Below are 19,584 nucleotides of genomic sequence, written 5' to 3'. Positions count from 1 at the left end.
CTGTGTTGCTGTAAGAATTTTTTCCGTTGGGCTAAATTTCATTTCAGCCTTAGTGTACAAGTGTGATTTGAATGCAATTGGTACCTTTTCTCCCTCATTAGAGGTCAGGTATGTGAATCCGCATCTCCCTGGGATGACTCGAATCACAAGATTGCGTGTGTTATCACGTGTTTCTAATTTTGTTTTAATTAGCATGTCTGTTTGTAAGGATCTCAAAATTTCTGTGTGTGTTTGAGTCCAATTGGATCTTTTAAAGTCTGGTTTAATTAGATCATAAAGGGGTTTGACCCTTTCTGCGTAATTTGCAATGTATGTTCTTCCGAAATTTAGGAAGCCTAGAATTGACTGTAGGTTTTTTAGTGTTTTAGGAGCTTGGATTACGGCACATTTCTCTAGGAAATTGTCTGCCAGGCTTTTACCTTCACTTGATAACTCATATCCTAAGAATAGGACTGTCAGATGGGCAATTCTAGACTTTTTAAAGTTGAATTTGTAACCCTCTGCTGCGAACCCAAGTATTATGGTGTTCACTCTTTTCAAGTGAGTATCCAAGTCATCATCTGTTAAGTAAATGTCATCGACATAAGATAATGCTTCATCATCATATAGTTGTAGTAATTCTGTTACTCTCGCTGAGAATACCCCCGGGCTGTTCTTGTACCCCTGGGCTAACCGACAGAATTGCTTTTGAGTGCCATTTACTGAGAATGCAGTTAAATATCTGCTCTCTGGTGCTATGTTTTGACAAAAGAATCCATTGGAGATGTCCAACGTTGTTTTGTATTTTTTGCGCACTATGTTATTCATTAGTGCAGCACTGTGTGAGTTTTGCACTGCAAAGGTTTTGCAACATGTGTTAAGGTGTCGGTAATCCAAAACTAGACGATATGAATTGTCTGGTTTGGAGACCGGAAACAAAGGATTGTTCATTTGTGAGGTGCAAGTTTCAATCACCCCCTGGTATTCTAGCTGATCTAGTATTTCATTTACCTGTTTTTTAGCTTCTTGCTTAATTGGGTACTGCCTTTGTGCAGTAGGTTGTGATTTTAACTGGATTTTGTGAGGAGGAGAATCCTCATCCCATCCTACATGATTTTTATATAAAGCAGGTGCTAAGGCCACTGCCCACTTTCTAGCAAGTGTGTATTTTTTATGAATCGGGATTTGATTCGAGAAGGCAGGCATAATTACTTCTTCGCCATGAGGGCACTCCCTGACAAACTCTGGTGGCCAGTCTTTTTCAGCTAGAAGGATGTCATAACCCTTGGAGAGGTTATCCCAAAATAGTCCCCTTATTTTCCTAGTCTTATCTCCCTCTATACGTAATGTTATCTCGTATATCTTGTGGGGTTTGCTAACTCTGGTGTCTGCAGTTTCCACTTGAAGATATTCATTCGTGTCCACTGTCTCCAGATGATTCATAAGGACTTTGCGAGCTATGCTCACCTCTGCTGCGCTGTCTAGCATTGTCTGAGCCCACTCTCCATTTTTCAGTTGTGTCCTCAGTATTCTCTGCATTGTTAACTACCTTTATACTGGCTACCTTCTTTTTTGGAAATTGTAATTTCTTTTTTAGCTGAGCAGGTTCCTTGTCTTTGGACTTGGCGTGCTCTTCTCTTTGTTCTGATCGTCCTCTTCTTTCCGATTTCTGCGAGGAAGTCTGAAAAGATTGAGAGGGACGTGTATCAATGTCTTGATATCTATCAGGTTTTTTAATATTATCCCTATTTCTAAGGTTATATCTATTCCCAGAGGGGTCACTCTGCGGTGACCTCTGTCTTCGGTTTGGAGATTTTTCTCTTCGCCTAGGAGACCTTCCTCTGGACTGGAATTTCTTTTCTTTTGGATTGGATTGTTTGTTTCCATCCCAGTTCTTTTTTGGTGAATTATTATTAAAAAATATTTTTTCTGGACTTTCAGTCAGTTGCGGTTTTACTGGTATTCCACCTAAACTATCTCTACCTAGTTTCTCATAGGATTTTTCTATGATTCTGGCAATTTCAGCTGGTTGGTCTGCTATGTCTGTTTCTTTTAACCTCTGGCGGATCGCCACGTTTGCTGCTTCACCTTTTATGTTGGCTAGTAATATAGCCGAGACCTGCTTGAAGTCTTTCAGTAATTTCATACCAAGAGTTAAAGCTGGTTCTGGACCGTATTCATCTTGAATTTGTTTTAGCACATCTGGTATTACCGAAATGGATGGAACACCGTGCGTTTTTGTGTAGATTGAAGCAAAGACTGTACCCCAAGTGTCACAGTCCTCTGTGTGGTGCGATTCCCATTGGGAGACATATAGTCAGAATCCTGTGTTTTTCTATCGGGGTGGTGTCAGGAAACACCGCTTCTATTTGGGTGATTTTCTGTGCCAACCAGAATGGTATTTGTTCCCGTTTAGCCGGAACTTTACCTAGGCAGGATTGGATGTTCTGTGGTGTGATTTTATTTGTGTTCCCCTGGTGAGGGGTCAGCTGTGGTAGTTTAATCGCTGGCTGAATTGTTGAAGTCCGCATTACATACTGAACTAATTGTCTATGAATTTTTAGTAATTGTTTTAGCTGTATTAACAGCTCTCCTGTAGACATTCCTTCGATGTCTGGGTGTGGTGTGTATCCGGCTAAGACCGGCCACGTTGCTCCTGGTCTACCTAAAGGACCGAGTCTTGTAATGTGATTGTTATGTTTTAGGGCGCCATCAAATAAGAGCAAATGCTCTTGGAATTTGAGTGGTACTTCCACCTCCTCGAAAGGAGTGTAAATGTCAGGTGGTACCTCTATTTTGTAATAGTGGAAGTACTTCGTTACAGCATTTGCTGCTGGAAAATGTATCCATGAATAGTATACCTCTGTCTGCCGATATTCGTGTGCCTCAATTACGAATATGACTGTGCCACCTCTAGGTGTCAGTCCATTTTCTATACGTTTTAAGGTTATAGATTTCCTTTTGGCGACCGGGATGAGTATTATATCCCCGTCTGCATCTAGTGCTGCAGTATCAGCTGCTACTATTTCAGCTGCTAATCTAACTGCCTCTCTTTCTTCATCACTTTGACATTTTACTGTTAGAAAGGTTATTCTTTTTGTTTGCAGATCAGGTTTCTTATGGAAACAGAGATTAGATGCACAATATTTTGGAACAGTGTATCCTTCAACGTTGACTATACCAAGAACCATACATAGGAGTTCCCTCCTGTGTGGTTTTGGAGGATATTACCTTTCACCCACTCCAGACGTCTTTGGAGTATTTGGGAAAAGGGGTCTGAGTGAGAAAGCACGACTGAGTTACTCTAAATGTCTTACGTTAGTTTTATCGCCCTTTCCAAACACGTTGGGCTATACTATGCATAGATTAGTAAATATGACCATAGTTAGCGTGGAGTGGGTGTCATGTATTCCTATAGGTTCTGAATCAATCCCCCTATTCCTGACCCTATTCTGGTTAAACTAACTATCAAGTTAACTAACAGTCAGCCCATGAGGCGAGAAAAGCCCCCATGATGCAGATACCGTTATCTGACGCAGTCACACTACGGCACAGGAACGTGTTATCTGATTAGGTCATAACGCTTGAGATCTAATTAGACAAGCGACATTCCTCCAGCCCCTGATAAGGCATACGACGTTCTCATAACAAATCAAACCTATGACAACCTGGAAAATCCGTGCGGCCATTGTTTTGATTTCACCGAGAACTTCAGTAAAAGAATGTGCTAACGAGCAAGTCGTATGACATCTTTATTGACGTATCTATGTCCATCCTTACGTCAATCTCGGCACCTTTAAGGTATAAATATTGCCGATCTTGCCCTATGCAAACACACGCGTGGTGACGAGACGGAGCAGCCATACTTGCCGAAGCCAAGAGCAGAAGCAGACCCCGCTGGCAGCAGCCCCGCCTTCCTGACGCGCTGAGAGACGCGCTGCTATCTCAAGCCGAGAGACCCAGCACCGGCGCTTCTGGGCAGCCCTCGCAGGCAGCCTGGAATATCGAGAGCAGAGAAAGAGATACCATTCCTCATTCATCCTAACTTCCAGGTACAGAACTGAATAACCCCTCACAGAGAATTCTTTAGTTATTCACTTGGCAAAAACAAACTTAACTTAAACTGTAACTTTCTATTCCCGCCCACGCATTAGACTTAGGTCAGGTACACGGGGTAGGCGTATTTAGAAACACCAGTTGAGTACGTTTAGTCAAATGTATATGTGTATGTAAATATATTTTAATCATTTTAAACATCATATGGCTCAGAAACCATATCAATGTTTTTACAGTATTATTTTATACTATTGCTTTTAACGTATGCACTTTACTTAACTATAAGTATTGCAATAATATCGATCCATTTCTCTTGTACGAGAAAAGAGACTGATCAATAAATAACACCTTTTTATTGAACACGCCCGTCTCTTCCTTTTTTCTACAATCTGATGAGACTAAGAATGCACGTACTGACTGAGTAAAATAATTGCCTTGTGCTCACACGACTCTCGAGATTGACTCTTGATTAGGGGAGAGCAAAGTTGTCATGTTCTATGGTTGTCAGAAACTAAATCCCTTCTTGTCTAATCAGGGGAGTTAATTCTTTGCTGAACATTCGAGAAAGTTTCTAGCGAACTCTGAGCTACGCTGGCAAACCCAAAACTTAAGTCTAGTATCGACAGTAGTAGACCTAGTTAACGTCTGGCCTAGGCCTTTACTGCTGTAGGTATTATTCCAATGCGCAGAGCCTATTGGGAAGATAGGAACTACACTACAACTGTTGGGTGTGTGGTTTTATGCCTCACACAACGGATAAAGGTATCCCTTATCTGGTCCTGCCTTTCAGCCATAATGGTTCTGTGTGGGCATACAGAACAATGTTCATATATGCACATGAAATCTACCCCCTACGTTCTGTAACAGACAATCCTAAGAATAGTGCTCTAGTTAAGGGTATAGTAGACATGATTAAGGAAGATATTTCCTGAGACTATCCAGAGAGATGAGACACTAGTATACATAGGATGGACCGTAACTGGATATGGAGCTACTCTGAGTGAGAAACAGCAAGCTAAGAGATCTTCCCCGATTTGGATTGTACCCCATCAGGGTCACCTGTGTCTGCAAGGTACTGGCAAGAATCCCAGAGCTCAGCTAGGGAAGAGTGTCTGTACTGAAATGTATGTTTTTGCATCCCAGACTTCCCCTTCGTTTTTAGCAGCTAAGGGTATCTATTTCATCTGCCATGATAGAGCCTATACATGGTTGCCCCCTGACTTTTCGGGCACATGTTTTGTTTCGTTCCTGCTGCCTCCCACCTACACAGCAGCGGCAGATTACCACAAGACAAGGATAGTTATAGGTGTCTTGAGTAAAGAAGACACTGCAGGACAAGAATTTGGGGACTTCGTAAAGGGTTTTCTGCCGTTCTGGGGACCAATGGTTAACAGCAGGAACATAAGGCAATTGACAAGGGTGGTTGAATCCACCACAGTTGAAACTGCCGGTGCCCTTAGTAACTTGACTGCTGAGCTCCAGTCGGATCGTCTTATGACCCTTCAGAACAGGGTCGCATTAGATGTCATACTTGCAGACCGAGGTGGGGTATGTAAATTGATCCAATCGAGTTGCTGTGTTTTCATTCCAGATAACGCTCCAACAGTGTACATGGCTATCTCCAAACTGCATAAGATTTCCGAATCTATTCATGTGGATAAAGGAGATTGGTCGTTAATGGGATGGTTCTGGGAACTGATATCCGCCTGGGGGTGGAAAATTCTGATGGTCATTGGGATGGCCTTAGCCATTCTTTTCCTGTTCTGTCTGTGCGTGCAGTGTGCTCCTGCAATATGTGGCCTCTGTGCTACATCATGTGTAAGGAAACCTGTATCAAGAGACGAGCTAAGTACTAGGATGATGTTACAGCAACATCTCAATTACTTTAGGAATATAGACCTGGACTCAGATTAGCATGAGGATAGGTTAATTGCCTATGTAAGGGCAAAAGGAGGGTTTGTGGTTCTGAAAAATTCTGGACTCGTGTAATAAACTTTGTCGTAGCAGGACGATTTTTATATCAAAAGACCGAGAATGGCTAGTACACTATGTACAAGCATTTTCGTCATATTCCAGTAACGATCTCACCTCGAAATCGTCATTTTCGTCCTGAACCCTTGGCTTCCATTTTGTGTACGGCAGCCATTTTGTGAGTTGCACTCACATAGGCTTATAACTACAGCCAAATTCGATTCCAAAGGACACGTACACCTTAATTGACTTCTGTGACCTGGGCAAGCTGAAACCATTGCCCCAGGCCGAACCTGCCCGGCCAGTTCCTTTCCCAGTGGCCGAGCGAGATAGCATCAAGGCACAACATGCCATAAACCCTTTTCATCGCACACACACCCTGTCTAATCTTGCTCACACCTGTCCCTGTTTCTTCAAATATGTCTTGCGTTACGAGGAGGAGGTGCCCGTTTTTATTGGGGGTCCACCGATATCTGATCAGAATGTTGGGCCTTGCCGAGTAATTTATTGTGGGCTGGACGAACTGAAATGTGGGCTTGTCATCATGACTCTGCTTTTTCTTTGTAATGAAAACATGTGAATGGCCTAATGAAATGTAGAGAATGTTTGCCTAAAGCTTAATATTTTGTATAAAAAGAGAAGCCTGGCTTTGTAAGTTTGAGCAGTCTCCTGAGAATATACACGTGTTGTACTTCTAGGACGCCTGTTACTTGGTTGCAGCCAATAAATTCGATCTTTGACTTCACCTAGAAGACTCTGAGTTTCTGTGTCTGAATCAGGAAAGTACTCGAGGTCTTTGGGTGTTGTCCCTGGCACCGCTGGGTTACCAGTTCTGAAAAACCCAGTACCTCAGCATCCTTTTGTAGAAGTGTTAAAACTTCTTGTTGAAGTAGAGTAATATGGTCTGTGGACATTGGACGCTGCCTGGGTGGTATGTTTGGGGGGGTTGCTGTGAGTTCTAGGCAGTAGCCATATTGGATAATTTGTCTTACCCACTTGTCTGTTGTGATGGAATTCCAGACAGGTAGGAACTGTGATAATCTGCCCCCCACAGGGGTGGAATGCTGAGGGGGAGGCAGAGGGAAGTCGCTGTTTGGGAGTGGAAGAGGAGCGGTTATTACCTCTACCTCTTCCCTTGTTATTATTTCCTGTGTATCCTCCTCTGAAGTAGCTTTTGTTAGAGGAGGTCTGTGTATTTATTTTAAAAGAGGACGTTGTTTCTGCGCCTGTTTGCTTAGCGCCTCCTCTATAAAAGGAGCGGCGAAAAGAACTTCTAGTCTGTGTGGATTGTAATGCACCCATAGACTTCGCTGTGTCTGTGTCTTTTTTCATCTTTTCTAGAGTGTTGTCTACTTCCGGCACGAACAATTGGTTTTGATTGAAGGGCTGGTTCAAGATGGGGGTCTGTACCTCTGTTTTAAACCCTGAAATGCGTAGCCACGCATGTCGTCTGAGTATAACACTAGTATTGACTGCTCTGGATGCTGTGTCAGCTACATCTAGTGCACATTTAATTGAGGCATTGGATATTAACTTGCCTTCCTGTATGAGCTGTTGCCTGATCTTTGTACTGATCTGGGAGGTGCTCCATCAATTTTTCTAATTGGTCGTAGTGAGCCCTGTCATAGCGTGAGAGCAGGGCTTGTGTATTTGCTATGCGCCATATGTTTGTTGCTTGCGCAGCAATGAGTTTCCCTGACGCGTCAATAACTTTAGATTCTTTGTCGGGCGTGTCGCTAGAGGTCCGGGAATTGGCTTTCTTGCATTAGACACTACTAAAGAGTCTAGTGGCAGATGTCCCTTAATATAGACTGGATCAGATGGTGCTGGTCTGTATTTCTTTTCTATTCTTGGATTTAGTACCCTACAGCGTACCGGGTTTTTAAATATTTCTGGAGCATGTTTAATGACTCCTTTGATCGTAGGTAGTATTTGCGTAGACCTCGGACTGCTCAAATGTATCCAGTAAAAAATCCTCATCAATGGCATCAGAGTGCATTGAAACCCCATGGTAAAGGGCTGCTCTAGTTAATAAATGATTAAACCCAATACTATCCTCTGGAGGGGAAGGTTTTGTTAGATAGGACTGAGGATCAGGAATGTCAGGCACTTTGCATGGTGGGAAGCCATACATGTCATCCTCTTTAGGATATTCAGGGTCGACATCTTCATCGAAAGGGTACTCTTGTGGCTCTGGTATGTCATTCCCCCCACCTAGATCATCCGGAGGGGGTACTTCGACCCAACTGGGCCCCATGGGCGGAGTGCTGACCATTGCCTTTAGCTTGGGTAGAGTGTTGTGCAGGGGTACTCACGGGTTGTCGAGATGGAATCGAGTCGTCAGAGTCCTCTGCCCCCGATATGATCTGGAGAGCAGGAGAGTCTTCCTCGGCGACGAGTGGAGCCTCGTCCTCGGAGAGGTCTTCTTCGACGATCTCCTCCGGTGCTGATCTCATCTCGTGTCGACGTGCCCTCCGATCCCGAATGGTCTTCTTCGATCGGAAGGATGCACAAGCTGTGCAGGTCGACTTGTCTTGTTCCGGCGATTGACAGAGTTGCAGACCTCGTGATGGTCGCTATGAGGGAACTTTACTCGACATACCGGGCATCTCTTGTACGGAGTTCTGTCCATGAAGGCGTAGGCCGTACGGCGCCGATAGGCCCAACGGCCCGCGTTGACGCACCGGAATGTAGCGGATGTCGAAAGTAGTTTTACTCGATGTCGATGATTTTTATAAAGTTGTTTGCTCTTCGAAGTTGCTGAAAAGTCTTTTCTAGCCGGAGCGGAAAACTTTCATCCGAACCCAGTGGCGGAAAAAAACAATCTGAAGATGGAGTCGATGACCATGCGCAGTATTGTCCAAGGGAGGAGTCACCTATCTCGTGACTACAAAGACTTCTTCCAAGAAGACAACAACCTGCAATCATCCGCGCCCAACACCAGGTGGCGATCTAATGCACAGTATACGATCTGCAGCTCATATGCCTCGAACACATGCTTTTGATTGAGACTCAGGGGTTTAGCTATTTGCAAGAACGTGTATACACTGGAAATGTTCCTTCTGGATAAAATTCTCTTAATTGCTCCTACACACACACTATGTTCAGTCAAAGTTTAACAATGCAGTACATTATCCCCCACTGGCATGCCCAGACACTGCGAGCCTTAAATAATATAGCGCCACATACCTCGTAAGAGCGCCGAGAAGTATGTTTTTTGCCTCCCTCTGCTCCAATTATACAACTGCCATAATCGGAGGACTCAGGATGCAAATTAACTAGCTATGAAATGTATGTTGTGAGAAAGTGGCTCTATATACACTGGACCAGAATAAGATAGTGTGTATAGAGTCCACAAACCCCAGAGGTAGAACAGAGGTTAAAGCCAGGTGTGACCTTACTCTCTAAAGTGGTAGCTTGGTCGAGCAGTAAGGCAGAACCAGAGGACGATGTAAAGCATTTGTTGTACACAGTCAGCAAAATGTTTCACACACTCAAAGACTGAACTCCAGGGCAATTGTTTTTATATCACAAGATATAGTTGTTTTATTTCTAGAACCAACAGAAAAAAAATATATACTGTTCTCAATATGAGAGGTCTCAGATGAGTACTTTGCAGAAAGGCAATCAACTTTGTAAAGACAATAGGGACAAGGGTTGCAGTAGGCAACACAATGCTACACACAATTTAGCATGGAGCTCAATGTATTTCCTTATATAAACACATTTGATTACTTTGTAGATTACTTTGGTAATTCCAGGACTGGCTCTTGGGTTCAGTCCTGGGGTCTAAGCTGAAAACAGTTTAGCAAAAACGTTTAAGGTATTGTAGTGATTTTGCAGGAATAAAAAGCTATTTTAAAAATTCACATTTAGAAACTTTTCAACAGGAATCTGGCAATGTTATCCAATGGGAGAAAATTCAGGTTGCAGGTAAAGTATGATCTCGTTAATTTTGTAATCCAGTACTGGTCTCCTGGGGCCAGCACTGGGGTCTCAACTCAAAAAAGGTAAGTATGAATATGCTACTTACCAGTATGCATCTGTTCTTGGCATGTAGGGCTGCTAACATTCATATCTGATGCATAGATCGCCGCCTAGTGTTGGGTCCGGATGATTGCACATTGTTGTCCTGGAAGAGTCTTCGAAGTATCACGAGATAGGTGGCTCCTCCCCTGGACTACAGTGCGCATGGGCATCGACTCCATCCCCAGATTGTTTTTAGCCATTGTGGCAGAGATGGAGTGAAACAGTGCAAAGGATGTCCATGCTAATGATGAATATAGAGAGAATATCTGCAGCCGTTACGGGCACCGGGGAGGAGGGCGGGCGATATGAATGTTAGCAGCCCTACATGCCAAGAACAGATGCATACTGGTAAGTAGCATATTCAGTTCGAGGCATGTGGGCTGCTAAATTCATATCTGATGCATAGAATACATAGCAGCCCCTCCATTAACGGCGGTTGCCCGTGCCAGCTGCAGAAGCTTGAAAAAGTGTCTTGAGAACAGCCTGTCCTACAGCTGCTTGCTGTTTTGAATGCACATCCACACAGTAATGTTTGGTAAATGTGTGTGGTGTAGACCATGTGGCTGCTCTACAAATGTCCTCTAAGGGAATGTTCCCCAGGAAAGCCATGGAGGCCCCCAATTTGCGTGTGGAGTGCGCCCTTGGGGGTACAGTTAAAGTGCGTTTAGCCTTTTGATAACAGATTTTAATGCACTTAACAATCCATCTGGCTATTCCTGCTTTGGAAATGGGGTTGACCTTGTGCTGTGCTGAGAAGGCAACAAAAAGTTGTTGTGTCTTTCTAAAGTGTTGTGTTCTGTCAATGTAGTACATTAGCGCCCTCCTAACGTCTAATGTATGAAGCATTCTTTCTGCTACTGTTTGTGGGTTTTGGAAGAATGCAGGCAGGTCAATAGTTTGGTTGAGATGAAACTGTGACACCACTTTAGGAAGGAATTTGGGGTTAGTGCGGAGCACCACCCTGTTGGAATGTATTTGCATGAAGGGCTCTTGGATTGTGAGCGCTTGCAGCTCACTAACACGTCTGAGCGAAGTAATAGCAATGAGAAAAGCCACCTTCCATGTGAGAAACTGAATCTCGCAGGAGTGCAGCGGCTCAAAAGGTGGGCCCATCAGCCTAGTGAGGACCACATTGAGGTTCCACACTGGAGCTGGCGGTGTTCTTGGAGGAATGACTCGCTTCAGTCCTTCTAGGAAGGCTTTAATGGCAGGCACTCTGAAAACAGAGAGGTGTTGCCTATTCTGGAGATAAGCCGCTATGGCGGATAAATGTATCCGAATGGAAGCGTACGCTAGATTGCATTTGTAAAGATGTAACAAATAGCAGATGATGTTAGGAATGGATGCATCTAGCGGGTTGATCTTGTTGTCTGCACAGTACATGGCAAACCGCTTCCATTTAGCTGCATAGCAAGCTCGGGTAGTGGGCTTACGTGCCTCCCTGATGCCCATGCATTCCGGAGGCAGGTTGAGGTAGCCAAAATCTAAGACTTCAGGAGCCAGATCGCCAGATTGAGCTGTTGCGGATCTGGGTGCTGAATGTCGCCATGGTTCTGCGTCAAGAGCCGGGATGTGAGATGCAGCCTTTGATGCGGTACCACGGAAAGTTCTAGAAACGTGGTGTACCATGGTTGGTGTGCCCATGTTGGAGCAACCAGGATGAGAGTCATCGAGTGTTGCTTTAGCTTTCTTGCCACCAGCGGAATGAGAGGCGCTGGGGGAAAAGCGTACGCAAATTTGCCTGACCAGTTCATCCATATCGCATTCCCTTGCGATTCTGGGTGAGGGAACCTGGCGGCAAAGCTTTGGCATTTTGCGTTTTCCCTTGTGGCAAACAGGTCTATCTCTGGATGACCCCATTGCTGGAAGTACGGGTGGAGTACTGATGGATGTAACTCCCACTCGTGCATTTGATGGCTGTACCTGCTGAGCAGATCCGCCATCTGATTGTCCTTGCCCGGGAGGTGTTCTGCCATGAGGAAGATGTTCCTCTGAATGGCCCACTTCCACATGCTCTGAGCCAGATGAGACAGCTGTGGAGAGAGTCCTCCCTGCTTCTGGATGTAGTACATGGCTGTCATGTTGTCCGTCCGGATCAACACGACTTTGTTGCACAGATGTACTTTGTAGGATTCGAGCGCCATGAAGATTGCCATCAATTCTAGGTAGTTGATGTGCAACTTCTGCTGCTGGGTGGACCACAGTCCCTGCACAGTGTAGTGGAGCACATGGGCTCCCCACCCTTGGAGAGATGCGTCCGTTGTTAGGATTATCTGTGGCACTGGCTCTTGAAACGGTCGGCCCTTGCAAAGGTTGTGTGGGTTCCACCAATGCAGAGAGTTGTATGCCCGACCGGTCACCAACACTAGGTCTGTTAGCTGTCCCTGAGCCTGTGTCCACTGATTTGCCAAGCATTCTTGGAGCGGGCGCATGTGCAGCCTCGCGTGCGGGACTATGAAGATGCAGGAGGCCATCATGCCTATCAACTGCATGAACACTCTCGCTGGGAGGGAGTGTTGTGGTCTGAATTTTTGGCACAGCGACTGAATGCTGTCGATTCTGACTGGGTTTGGCTGAGCCATAGCAGTCAGGGTGTTTGTCGCGCCCAGATACTGCCGCACATGGGCTGGCTGAAGGTGCGACTTCGGGTAGTTTAGAGAGAACCCCAGGCTGTGAAGGAGCTGAATAGTGTGGGACATGTCCGCGGCGCACTGTTGTTCCGACTTTGCTTGAACAAGCCAGTCGTCTAGGTACGGGTAGACATGTATGTTCTGTCTCCTGAGGTGCGCCGCCACTGTTGCCAGACACTTTGTAAACACTCTGGGGGCAGTAGTTACCCCGAAGGGCAGGACTTTGAACTGATAGTGCCTGTTTAGAATGGTAAACCTGAGGTATTTTCTGTGGGATGGGTGGAGTGGTGTGTGGAAATAAGCATCCTTGAGGTCCAAGGTTGCTAGGAAGTCCCCTTGATTGAGCAGGGGAAGGATTTGTTGCAGTGTCAGCATGTGGAAGTGTTCTGACAGTATGTACATGTTGAGGGGGCGTAGATCCAGAATAGGTCTGAGTGATCCGTCCTTCTTTGGGATGAGGAAGTACAGGGAATAGACTCCTGTTCCTTCCTCCTCCACCGGTACGAGCTCGATTGCGCCTTTTTGCAGCATCACCAGTACTTCCTGCTGCAATAAGTGCAAGTGCTCTGCCGACATAGGACGGTGTTTTGGGGGAATGTTGGGGGGAGTGGATATCAACTCCAAACAGTAACCGTACTGGATAAGTTTTCTCACCCACCTGTCCGTGGTGATGGACGTCCAGACTGGCAGGAACTGCTTGAGTCTCCCCCCGACCGGAGTGGTATGGTCGGGGGGCAGTGACAGAGAGTCACTGTTTGTTGGCGGCAGAGGAGCGGGAGTTGTTGTTTCCTCTGCCTCTGCCCTTGGCACTGTTGCCTCTGTAACCCCCTCTACCCTGCTTGGGGTACGAGGATTGCGCACCACCCCTCGCATATTGTGTTTGTTGGCCCGATTGTCCTCTGGTAACACCACGTGCTCCTGAGCGACGAAAAGTGTTTCCCCTGAATTGTTGAGACTGAAGCGCCCCCATGGACTTAGCAGTCTTGTTGTCCTTTTTAATCTTTTCAAGGGTGGTGTCTACATCTGGACCAAACAGGGTGTCAGGATTGACAGGCTGGTTGAGGATTGTAGTTTGGATGTCAGGCTTAAACCCAGATATACGAAGCCAAGCTTGTCGCCTCAACATGACGCTAGTGTTAATCCCCCTAGCCGCTGTATCTGCCACATCAAGTGCACACTTTATTGCAGCATTGGAGATAAGCTTTCCCTCTTGTATGAGTGTTTCGGCTGCTTCTTTAAACTCATCAGGTAGGTGTTGAAGGAGCTGTTCTAGGGTGTCGTAATGCGCCCTATCGTATCGTGCCAATAGTGCCTGCGTGTTTGCGATACGCCATACATTGGCAGCCTGCGCTGCCACCCTCTTGCCCGATGCCTCCAGCACTTTCGACTCCTTGTCTGGGGGAGGAGCTTCACCCGTCGTTTGGGAGTTTGCCCTCTTGCGGGCATTTGCGACCACCAACGAGTCCAGGGGCAACTGTCCTCGAATATATGCAGGATCTCCAGGTGCTGGCATGTATTTTTTCTCGATACGTGGGTTCACCACCCTTGCCCTGGTAGGTTCCTTAAGGATCTCTGGGGCATGTTTAAGGACACCTTTAAGCATAGGAAGTATTTTAACTGTTCTCTCCGAGACGGAGAAAGTGTCAAATAAAAAGTCTTCTTCTACCGGGTCAGCATGCATGTCCACATTATGATTTGCTGCTGCCCGTTCGAGTAAAGCATTAAATGCAGCAGAATCCTCTGTTGGAGATGTACGTGCCCCAAAACCTTGTGGATCATGTACCACCTGATGCCCACTTTGGTCCCCAGCGTCGCCATATGAGTCCTGCTGAACATCAGGGTCATTGTCCACTGGGAAATTGTATTGGTCCTGCTGTTCATCATCATCCCCTCCTGATTGGTTGGGGGAAGGCGATGGACTCCTTCTCGGTGGAGGCAGAATAGGCTCTACAAGTACAGGAACGTCTTGTGCCGGCCTCTTCTTCTTTAGTGGAATAACATACGATTCCAGTGGCTGGGAAGTGATTTTCCTTTTATAAAGGGTCAATTTCCCTGTGTGGGCATCGATACAATACGCAGATTGCTCCTCAGAGGCAAGATATGGATCCGAGAGGACTGTTGGTGTTGATGGATCCGACGGTTTTGGCACCGACGTGGTTGCGAAGGCCTTTGGGGCCACTTTTGGTGGCAGAGTGTAAAGAAGCTTGCTTGAGGACTTCTGAGGTGTGTCCACCGATTTCGGAGTCGATGGCGTGGAAGCCGTGGACGATAATGCCTTTTCCTTTATACGTTTAAGGGAGTCAGTAACCTGCTTCGTAAAGGAGGCAGAGGGTTTCGGAACCGACGGCCGATCTTTGGAGTCGTCGGTGTTGTGTGTTGTCGACGGTATTGGCGTCGACGAATCTTCGGCCGCAATGCTTCGGGGCTCTGTTGAAGGCTTTGGCGCCGATGCTGCAGATCCCGCATCCTTGTGCCGATGCGTTGAGCTAGCGGCCTTTGGTTCGTGGCTTTTAGTCGACTTTGGGTCGGCCGTGCGTTTACCGGACGGCGCCGCAGCAGCGCCCGAAGGCGTCTCAAGAGGTTTAGGTGTCCGCGCCGGAGCATCCGAGGTAGACGGCTGGTGGACGGCCTTCTTGGAGGAGGGTTCTTTGTGTACCTTCTGCGGCGCTGTCGACTCAACAGCCTTCTTCGACTTTTGTGTGCCGGAGGCCGACAGTCGATGAAGGAGCAGGCTTTGTTATTTTTTGTAGGACGTCGGCCATCTTAGTTTGTCGAGTCCGTAGGTTTCGTTTTAGTTTTCGACTGAACGTCGGCCATCTTGTGTCCCGTCGGATCCGAAGGTTTCGGTTTCGAAACGGGCAATTGCGGCTCCGCTTGAGTGTCCGTGGCCGGGCCAGAAGGCGGGGCCGGGGCGAGCGGTGCATGGTCGTGGGTAAGGCCGAGTGGCGATCCCGTGACCTGAGCCTCAACAACGTAGACCTCGGGGCATAGCTCTTCCCCCGAGCTATCTTCCACGGCCCCATAAACTTCTTCGTCGTCCCCTTCCTCCTCGAAGTATTCAAGGTCTGGGGCCTGTCCTCCTATGTATTCCTCTGGATCGGCCAGGACCTCCGTCGACGGTGGCGAAATCTGGAGATGATGGCTATCGCCTTCCTCGTCGGGGTCGCCGAAGATGTTGTCGGGTGCCGGGGTCGCTCGCTGGGCCTCAAGGCGCACCGCGCGCCAAAGCTTGAGCGTCTTCTTGGACCTGAACTTGGAGCAGGCCATGCAGTTTTCTTCGTTGTGGTCCGGCGAAAGGCACTTATTACAGACCGGATGCACATCGATGTGTGGATATTTGGATCCACAGACGGGGCAGAACTTGAACGGGCTCCGCTCCATGTTAAGTTCGTCGAATCTTGCTGCGACGAGAAGGCCTCGATGTCCGAGGAGTTAGTCGACTCCGGAGATATCCGGCTTAGAGAGCCGGGCGACGCTCGAGACCGTACGCTAACAATACCGACACAGGTAACGAAGGCCTTTTGGCCTTAAGATGAAAGTTTATCGGTTCCGACACGGAGACGTTGAAACCACATCCGAACCCAATGGCGGAAAAAACCAATCTGGGGATGGAGTCGATGCCCATGCGCACTGTAGTCCAGGGGAGGAGCCACCTATCTCGTGATACTTCGAAGACTCTTCCAGGACAACAATGTGCAATCATCCGGACCCAACACTAGGCGGCGATCTATGCATCAGATATGAATTTAGCAGCCCACATGCCTCGAACATTACGTTTCAGTATTTCGCATGATTTTTAAAGAATATTTCTAGTTTTCAAATGTAGACGCTTAGAAAAAATTTCATAGAAAAGTTGACAATGGATTCCTATGGAGAAAATACAAGTTACTAGTAAACCCGGTGAGGATTACTTTTGCGGTTCAGTACTGGGCTACAAGGTACAGTACTGGCTTCTCCCCTGATTACAGATGAGTACTTTGGAATTCGGGTGATTTTATATGAATATTTTAATTTCCAAAACGTCACATTTTTCGTGTCAAACCAGTTAATGTTATCCAAGGGCAGGTGAGTGAGTTATCGGTTTCCAGGTGAGTACTTGGCTGGTGAAGTTAGGGTTCTGGGAATACAGTGGTCCCCCAGGGTCAGGTAAGTACAGTTGGTTCACCCCCAGCGGCACAAGGGCAGTCGGGTGCAGAGGTAGTTAGGCCCAATGTTATCCAATGAGGGAAAGGTGGCCTCCGGTTGGTGGCTGCTGGCTAGCAGGCCACATGGCTGTGGGAGCTGGGCTCCTGGTCACTTGCTCAGGACAAATGGGGATGAAGGATAGGGCACAGGTTGCACTGCCAGGGGCACTCGGGCGGCTGGGTGCAGGGAGCTTTTGAGCCGTCGGGTGCCCAATGTTATGCAATGAGGAACTTGAAAAGGGAACAAGGAATGCCGGCTCTGGGATGAAGGATCTTCCGGAGCGACCAACACTTCGAGGGGTAAGTTGGGTCTTGAAGGATAGGTAGGCACCCAGGAGTTGGGCACAGGGGGCCGTGGGGCGCCAGGGTGTCTTTTGAGGTCAGGACATCTTACCCCCTGCTGGTCGCGGTCGGAGGGGTCCTCTGTCCTGAGGCTGCAGGCATCGTCGAGGAGGGTCTTTGGGCACTGGACTTTGGGTCCCAGTCGCCGGGGGGGTTGTCCTCGTGGTCCTGGATCACTTGGGCGGCGGGTGCATAGTGGGTTGGTCCGGAGTTTCCTGGCTGACACCAGGGGTGTTGTTGCAGCAGAGCTTCTGCTGAGGGGAGTCCCAGGCTTTAAGAGGGTCAAGGCAGGCAGGCCCTCCGGGAGTCCCAAGGTTGCTGTCCACAGCAGTCGCCGGGATTAGGCAGGAGAAGGTGCCAGGATCGACAGGCCGGTAGGGCTGGGGCCAAGACAGTTGTCGTCCTGTTAGCAGCTGCACGGCGGATCTTCTTCCTCTTGATCTTTTCTTAGCGGGATCTGAGGAAGGAAGGTTCAGGGAGCCCATAAATACTGATTTTTGGGGCGTTACAGGTAGAGCAAGGGCAGGGACCAATAGGTCCCTGCCCCGGGGTGGGTACACCCCCTAGCCTGCTCCTCTCCTGTGGGAGGGGGGCAGGAGCCTAGCTGTGATTGGGTAGGGATCCCCATCTTCAAGATGGGCGGAGCCCAGGGTCATGCTTCACCCCGTCTCCCCCACCTGTGGGGTGGGGTTGGCACCGGCTGGCACAACCCCCTTCCCGACGTAGATTTTCCCGCCAGAGTGGGGGTCAGGACTGGTGGGGGCCAGTTGCTGGGTACAGCAAATGGTTTGGAGAAGCTCACAGAGGCGGCATGCCTTTGAAGCTTCCCCCTGCCCATCCTGGGGGAGGAGGCCTAGTACCTCGCCCAGGACGTGCATTGTTGCAGGCCCAGGAGAGCAGGGGGCTCTCCATCCAGGGGTCCAGCAACATGTCTGCTGTGTGGCAGCCTCTGCAGCCACTCAGCCCAGATGTGGATTGTGGTTAGGTTTCAGGGGGCATCTCTAAGATGCTCTCTGGTGCATTTTACATTAAATCCCACACTGGCATCAGTGCAGGTTTAATGTGCTGAGAAGCTTGGTACCAAACTTGTCAGTCTTCAGTGTAGCCATTATGGTGCTGTGGAGTTCGTAATGTCGACCTCCCAGCACCATATACTCTTAATGGCATCACTGCACTTACAGTGCCCAGGAATGGCCCTGGGTACTGTAGGGGCACAGGGCTCATGCACTTGTGCCCTCACCACTGGCATAGGGCACCCAGCTAGAGGGGTGACTGATGTATGCCAGGGCAGTGGGTTTGTGGGCATGGCACACAGGGGTGTGTGCCATGTTGACTGTTTAGTTCTGTACTTAGGCACTCAGCCTGCAAAGGCAGTGCATGGGTGCCAGGGTACAGGGCCCCTAAGGGTGGCACAGTAAGTGCTGCAGCCTTTAGGGGTCACCTCTAGTCACCATGCCCTGGGTACCCAGGGTACCATTTACTAGTGGCTGACAGGTGACTAGAGATGCCAATTGGGTTTCAGTTTCAACACAGTTTTAGGGAATGAACACAGGCCCTAGGTACCTGGTTGGCAGGAGCCCAGGGCACACTCCGTCAAGCACATCAGCAGTCAGAAAAAAGTGGGGGGATACCAATGCAAAAAAGATGGCACTTTCTCACATAAGTAGAAAGAAAAGCGCATGTTCTGCAGGGAAGCGAGTCGAGAGGCATCCTAGTGTCGAATGCATTCCCTATGGACTGCTGTGGTAGTACTGGGCCCTTCAGAGGAGTACCGTAACTACAATACTATGCTACATAGCAGGCGCAAGGCAATATTTAAATAAGTCCGGGTTAAAAAAATGTGTATTCAGAACCTGCGTTGGTAAAACGAGCTGCCAGTGACCCGCTCCCTCCCCAGCAAAGTCCTCAAACAATCCAAGGGCCCCCCTTCAAAGATGTGTGCAACCGGCAGTCTGGTTCAGATCATGTCGAGCCCACTCAGCAACAATGAACTGAACAATGAACAGATAGTTTAACTTGGTTTTCATGCAACGTCTAGTTGGGTTTTGAGGCGGGGGCTCAAGGCGTCAGACGGCACTGGCGTTTTAGCAACAATGCGCTTCATCGCAGACAAGGTATTGTCCGGAGGCCGGGTCAGAAGAAGAAGTCTCATTTGTCCAGTCTCCAGTGTGGGAAATAGCAAAATGTTTTTTTGCCAATTAGTACTGTTATGTTGGAAAAGATTTGTCTACAAGTATCCCCGATTGATTGTAGAAAATTACAATTCTAGACTTGGCCACAATCGTGCTACAGTTTTTTGACCGGGGTTGGACTAGACTGAAAACATGCACCAGTGTGTCTGGCTCCCGCCAGGGAATCCAATCTTGAAAGCAGAGTGCCCCTAACCATCCTTA

This window comes from Lissotriton helveticus, chromosome 4_1 (genome assembly GCF_964261635.1).
Source record: "Lissotriton helveticus chromosome 4_1, aLisHel1.1, whole genome shotgun sequence".
Classification (NCBI taxonomy): domain Eukaryota; kingdom Metazoa; phylum Chordata; class Amphibia; order Caudata; family Salamandridae; genus Lissotriton; species Lissotriton helveticus.
Note: the sequence above shows the minus strand (reverse complement) of the source record.